Genomic DNA, 6,796 nt, shown 5'->3' with positions numbered 1-6,796 from the left:
CCTTGAGGCAAAACAAAACAAAGCAGAAAAGGTTCTGCTTTTATTTTACAGACATGTGTTCTCTCTAGTCCTATTGACTATAGAAGTTTGATCATGAAGTCACATTGATTTTTATTACAGAGTTTATTTGTGTGTGTGTGTGTGTGAGAGAGAGAGAGAGAGAGAGAGAGAGAGAGAGTTTTTTCTTTAATCTTCAAACATATTTTTTATTGTTTATTTATTTTATGAGCACACTGTCACTGTCTTCAACACACAAGGAGAGGATTCCATTACAGATGGTTGTGAGCCACCATGTGGTTGCTGGGATTTGAACTAAGGATCTCTGGAAGAGCAGTCAGTGCTCTTCACCGCTGAGCCGTCTCTCCAGCCCTGAAACAATATCTTGAATAAACAATAACAAAAACACTAAAACTAAGTCTGCCAGTTTTCCTCTTTCTTTCTCTCTCTCTCTCTCTCTCTCCCTCTCCCTCCCTCCCTCCCTCCCTTCCTTCTTTCTTCCTTTCTTTCTTTTTCTTCAGATAGGATTTCTTAGTGAATGATATTTATGTTGATATAAATTTTTTACGTACTTTTGACTGGCTAACTAACTAGCTAAGTCTGCCTGTCCTAAAGAAGGAGTTCCCCTGCCACAACTAAATACGTGCATAGAAAAAAAATATATAATTATTAACTTGGGATGAAACTAATGTAACAAGCAAGCAAACAAACGCACAAACAAACAAAGTAGGGATGGTGGTGCTGGGTGCCTGGTATATGGGAGATGGGAGACCTGTGGTCTAGAGCGTCCAGAGCTCTGGCCTCCATACTCTGGACTGCATTCTCTCTAGCAATCTTCCCAAAGTGGCTGTATTTAACCATGTTTTTATTTTTTAAATTGGCTCTCTCTCTCTCTCTCTCTCTCTCTCTCTCTCTCTCTCTCTCTCTCTCTTTCTCCCTCCCTCCCTCCCTCCCTCCCTCCCTCCCCCCACCACACACACAGAGGCACGTGTGAACAAGGGAATGCAAATGCACAAAATAAGTATGTTTTGATCAGAGTGAAAACAAATCACGGGAATTTTAACCATTCCACCATCATTCCACCATTCTTTTAATTTACTCTCTGTGTTTAGTCTTCCAAAGAGGGTGGCAGGTGTGTGGTTTGGTGAGTGCCGGCTGGCGGTGGCAGCGAGGAACAGAGAACAACAACAACCCCCCCCTCCCCCCCATCGGGATCGGTGGAGGGTTTTAAAAATGAGTGAGCCATTTAAAAATGGTGTGGAACTGAGGTCGCCGCCACCCTCCCCTCACGCCGGAGTTTGGACGCTCCCTTTTCCTAACTGTGCCTGTTCCTTGCTAATTGTTAACCGATTCGAGAGTGCATGTCCTTTCACTTAGAGGTGGCCTGTTTTCACCGCTCCGTCCTACTTTCCTTTTCTGGGTGCCTGAGGGGGTTGGCCCCGAGTCCATCCCGCGTTCACTGTGTTCCGGCGGGACAACCGGGACCGTTTGTGCCATTCGGGAGAAGTGGTGGGTACCTGCCCCGTTGTGCGTGGGTGAGTGTCCCCCTGAGCTAGGGAGGTCACTCTGGAGAGACGGAATGAGTGTGTGTGGCGGCGGCGGCGCGTGACAGTCTGTATTGGTTTGCTTGATCGAGATCGCTGTCGGGCGACACCTAGTGGCGACAAGTTTCCGCAACGCTCCTGTCCCCCGGTTGGTGACAAAGGACGGGGAAGTGCCTGTGGTGAGCCGGCCAGGGTGAGAGGGTGACAGGCAAGCAGGCGGGTGCGCGACGGAGACGCCGTCCTGTCTGGGGACCATCTCTAGCTAGGAGGTTGTACCTGGAGAACTTCAGGGGAGGAGGGTGGCTGTACGACCTATTGGGACACAAGGAGGGGTTGGTGGCAGCTGGATGAGGTCGACCAGAAGGCTTGGGCCCCGTCCCGGATTTTTTTTTTTTTTCCAATTTTTTTTTTTAAATTTTTTATTTTATTTTATTTTATTTTTTTTATTTCTTCCCTCCTCTCCGGTCCCAGCCAGCGGGACCATAGACACTTTTGAGGCCGAGAGGGTGCTGTGTCCCCGGCCTCCGAGCCGAGGTGGCCCGGCTAGGGGGCGCCACGGAGTTTTTTTTTTTTTTTTTCTTTTCCAGGAGTCCCTTCGGTCCCAGCCAGCGGGACCATAGACACTTTTGAGGCCGAGAGGGTGCTGTGTCCCCGGCCTCCGAGCCGAGGTGGCCCGGCTAGGGGGCGCCACGGAGTTTTTTTTTTCTTTTCCAGGAGTCCCTTCGGTCCCTGATAGCGGGAGCCTGGACCTCTGAGGCCGAGAGGGTGCTGTGTCCCCGGCCTCCGAGCCGAGGTGGCCCGGCTAGGGGGCGCCACGGAGTTTTTTTTTTTTTTTTCTTTTCCAGGAGTCCCTTCGGTCCCTGATAGCGGGAGCCTGGACCTCTGAGGCCGAGAGGGTGCTGTGTCCCCGGCCTCCGAGCCGAGGTGGCCCGGCTAGGGGGCGCCACGGAGTTTTTTTTTTTTTTTTTCTTTTCCAGGAGTCCCTTCGGTCCCTGATAGCGGGAGCCTGGACCTCTGAGGCCGAGAGGGTGCTGTGTCCCCGGCCTCCGAGCCGAGGTGGCCCGGCTAGGGGGCGCCACGGAGTTTTTTTTTTTTTTTTTTTCTTTTCCAGGAGTCCCTTCGGTCCCTGATAGCGGGAGCCTGGACCTCTGAGGCCGAGAGGGTGCTGTGTCCCCGGCCTCCGAGCCGAGGTGGCCCGGCTAGGGGGCGCCACGGAGTTTTTTTTTTTTTTTTTCTTTTCCAGGAGTCCCTTCGGTCCCTGATAGCGGGAGCCTGGACCTCTGAGGCCGAGAGGGTGCTGTGTCCCCGGCCTCCGAGCCGAGGTGGCCCGGCTAGGGGGCGCCACGGAGTTTTTTTTTTTTTTTTTTTCTTTTCCAGGAGTCCCTTCGGTCCCTGATAGCGGGAGCCTGGACCTCTGAGGCCGAGAGGGTGCTGTGTCCCCGGCCTCCGAGCCGAGGTGGCCCGGCTAGGTGGCGCCACGGATTTTTTTTTTTTCTTTTCCAGGAGTCCCTTCGGTCCCTGATAGCGGGAGCCTGGACCTCTGAGGCCGAGAGGGTGCTGTGTCCCCGGCCTCCGAGCCGAGGTGGCCCGGCTAGGGGGCGCCACGGAGTTTTTTTTTTTTTTTTTCTTTTCCAGGAGTCCCTTCGGTCCCTGATAGCGGGAGCCTGGACCTCTGAGGCCGAGAGGGTGCTGTGTCCCCGGCCTCCGAGCCGAGGTGGCCCGGCTAGGGGGCGCCACGGAGTTTTTTTTTTTTTTTTTCTTTTCCAGGAGTCCCTTCGGTCCCTGATAGCGGGAGCCTGGACCTCTGAGGCCGAGAGGGTGCTGTGTCCCCGGCCTCCGAGCCGAGGTGGCCCGGCTAGGTGGCGCCACGGATTTTTTTTTTTTTCTTTTCCAGGAGTCCCTTCGGTCCCTGATAGCGGGAGCCTGGACCTCTGAGGCCGAGAGGGTGCTGTGTCCCCGGCCTCCGAGCCGAGGTGTCCCGGCTAGGGGGCGCCTCCGAGACTTTATTTTTTCCAGGATCCTCCCCGGTCCCTGCCAGCGGGAGCATGGACTTCTGAGGCCGAGGGGAAGCTGTGTTCCAGGCTATCTACCATGGCCTCCTCGGTCTGTGAGCACTCAGGGTTCTAAGGTCGACCAGTTGTTCCTTTGCGGTCCGGTTCTCTTTCTACATGGGGACCTCTTGGGGACACGTCACCGAACATGACTTCCAGACGTTCCGTGTGGCCTGTCATGTTTATCCCTGTGTCTTTTACACTTTTCATCTTTGCTATCTGTCCTTATTGTACCTGGAGATATATGCTGACACGCTGTCCTTTTGACTCTTTTTGTCATTAAAGGACGTTGGAAGAGGCTTGCACCAAGGCTGTTTGCTTGTCCAGCCCTAGCTCTTTTCTTCTGCGCATGGGCCTCTTCGATGCTTGAAGCTTAGCGTCCCCCCCATGAGTACGCGCTTCCTGCTTTCCCCTGCTTGCTTGCCTGTGCTCTCTGGGGCAGCTTTATGACAACCGTCCCGCGTGTCAGGCGTTCCCGATTTCCCCGTGGTGGTTGTCGTCCGTTACCGGTAGGAGTCGTTGGTGCCGAGTGCGACTGGAAGGGTTTTCCCGTTTGGTGCTAGTGACCCCCTGGCGTGCTCCTCTGCGGCCGACCGGTTTTTTTATTTGTTTTTTTTTTTGTTTTTTTTTTTTTGTTTTTTGGAAGGAGTTCCCGAACCTCCGCTGCTTGGTGGTGTGTCCCTTTCTTTCCTGCTGTGTGCCTCCCGAGTTGCACCTTTTCTCCTTCGAAGGGGATTTTATTTTTTTATTTTTATTTTTTTTTTATTTTTATTTTTTTTGAAGGAGTTCCCGAACCTCCGCTGCCCGTTGAGTCCCGTTCTTCCACGCCACGTGCCTCCCGAGTGCAACGCTTCCTTTTTTTTCTCGCCCTCGAGAAGGGTAAATTTTTTTTTTTTTGTGTGTGTGTGGCAGTGTTAGCGACTTCTTCCCGTGCTCTCTCTCGCTCTTCTCGCTCGTATTCCCGTCCAGTGCGTGTTAGAAAGCTCTCACGCCCGTTGTTCCCGATGCATGGCGTGTCTCGCTCCCGTTGGATCGATGTGGTGCTGCCGCGTTCTCTTCGGGCCGGGGCCTAAGCCGCGCCAGGCGAGGGACGGACATTCATGGCGAATGGTCATTCAGCGCGAATGGCGACCGCTCTTCTCGTTCTGCCAGCGGGCCCCTCGTCTCTCCTCCCCATTCCTTTGCAGGGTGGTGTGTGGAAGTCAGGGGTGCGGCTGTCCGGCACGAGCGCTGACCCGCGCACACTTGTTGCTGTGGTTCGCGGTGTCCCTGTGGACGTGTCGGGGGCGCTTGCCCCCACGCCGTTCACTGCTTCGCGGCCCTCTTCCCCCGTGCCGGGGGAAGGTGGTAGACCCGCTGCGGTGCATACCCTTCCCGAATGGTGTGTGCACGCGCCCTGCTTTGTGTGAGCCTTGCGGTGCTCCTGGAGCGTTCCGGGCTTTGACCACCAAGGTGCCCGCTTCTGAGTTGGCGGTGGCGCTTCCCGCTCCCCGGCGTGCCTCCTGTGCTCCATGGTGCTTGTGCCTTTACGCTTTCCCTTGTCCTAGTTGCCGGCTTTCTGCACGGTGACAGAAAAGGGGGGGGGTCGAGGAGTTGAGTGTGCGGTTAAAAGGCTCCTTCCGTTGGGTGAGCGCCCACCCCGTGCCTATGTTTTTGGTGCCTTCACCCGCGGGCCCTGCGCGGTTAGGGTGGTGCTGAGCGATCGCGGCTGGCCCTTTTTAAAGACCGGACTCCCTCAAGTCAAGGCTCCTCCTTTGTGTGCGCCTTGAAGAGGCCTGGCCCTCGGCGGGGACCTGTCGCAGGTCCCCCCGGTCCGCGAATGCTCAAGAAGACCCCGGAGAAAGAGACCTTTGCCGATACCGCAGACCCCCCACCAGCTGGCGCGTGGTCCTTCCCGTTCTGTCCCGCGCCTGTTGCTCGTTTCCCGTTGCGTGCACGGAGCCCTTGGCTGCTCGTCGGTGTTGGGTTCGTCCCGCCCTCAGTGAGGAATTTGCCTTCTCTAGCTATCTTCGGAAAGGGCTTTACGATCTCCGAGGGGCTTCTCCCGGATGGTCCCCTCGGCTGCCCGCCCTGACCTCAGCCTTCTGCGCGCAGCGTTTGCTCTCTCGCCTACCGCGACCCGCGCCTCCCCGCTCCGAGTACGAGGAGGGATCACGCGGGACGGGGCTCTGTCGACCTGCCGCTGTGCGGAGCTTGTGGGGGAGATTGGGTTTCTGGTGGCAGGTGGCGGGGAAGGGCCGTGCACACGCCCGCGTGCGCGGTACCCCCTCTCACCGCGAGGGGTCGTCGCGGGACGGGTGGGTTTGGAAGGGCGGCGCTGGGCTCCCGGTCCCACCCGCCTCCGTTTCCCCCGTGCCCTCCGTCGCGTGTGCGTCCCTCCCACGCGCGTCCACGTCCCGGCCACTCTCGCGGCGAGGTCGTGTCGCGTGTGGTGCGTGCCGCGTGCTCTCGGGCGTCTGCGGTTGCCGCCTCGTCCCCCCCTTCCACGGCAGCGTTCCCACGGCCGGTGGAGATCGCGGGAGCCGTCCTACCCCCCCTTCCCCCTCCGCGGGGCTCTCGAGGGTCCGTGAACCGCGGGGTTGGCCTCGCTCTCGGGGGCGGACTTCTTGTTTGGGGGAACCGGCGGTCGGCCGCGTCCGGCGCGTCGTCGGACGTTGGGACCCGCTGCCACGCGGGGGTCTTCGTCGGTTGGCGTCGGCGTCTGCCTCGGTTCTCTCTCGCGTCGGCTGGCGTCTCCTCGGGCTCCCGGGGGTTGTCCGTTGGTTTCGGGTCGGCTCGGTGCCGCGGGCGTGGCGGGACTGCTCCGGGTTGGGTGCAGTGTGATTCCCGCCGGCTTGGCTCGCGTGCCCGGTCGCCGCCCGAGCGGCCTCCCGGTCCCTTGTGAGGCGTCTCCCGCGGGGGGTGCCGCTGCGGCCGGCCCTGCCGTCGACGGTCCTCGTTCTGCCGGTTCGCTCCCCCTCCCCGCCCGCCGGCATTCCTTTCTCTCTCGCTCCTCGTCTGGCCGACCCGCGGCCGTGCTGCCGGGCCCCTCCTCAACGGGGGGGGCAGCCGGGCGCGCACGGGTCCCGGGGCGGTCGCGGGGTGCCTGGGGGGAAGGGCCGCCCGGCGGGCGGGAGGAAGTTGCGGTTTGAAGGGCGTCCCGGCCGCCGCGGCCGCGGCGGCGCGTCTCGCCTGGTCTCTTGGAGGCGTGTGCGGGGGGAAAGA

At 58.5% G+C, this 6,796-nt stretch overlaps 1 long non-coding RNA gene across 1 annotated transcript in view; it reads left to right on the top strand.

The window, feature by feature from the left end:
* The first annotated feature begins 1,350 nt into the window (after positions 1-1,350).
* The window catches only part of LOC147997251 (uncharacterized), an 18,536-nt gene continuing 13,090 nt past the window's right edge, over positions 1,351-6,796 (top strand). Inside the window, exon 1 of the long non-coding RNA XR_015648053.1 lies at positions 1,351-1,532. This is a non-coding gene — a long non-coding RNA (uncharacterized LOC147997251). The remainder of the gene's footprint in view (positions 1,533-6,796) is intronic.

The sequence above is a fragment of the Rattus norvegicus genome, unplaced genomic scaffold, assembly GCF_021556685.1.
Source record: "Rattus norvegicus strain SHRSP/BbbUtx unplaced genomic scaffold, alternate assembly SHRSP_T2T unassigned-0000204, whole genome shotgun sequence".
Classification (NCBI taxonomy): Eukaryota; Metazoa; Chordata; class Mammalia; order Rodentia; family Muridae; genus Rattus; species Rattus norvegicus.
Note: the sequence above shows the minus strand (reverse complement) of the source record. Positions and strands in the feature narration are given on the sequence as shown.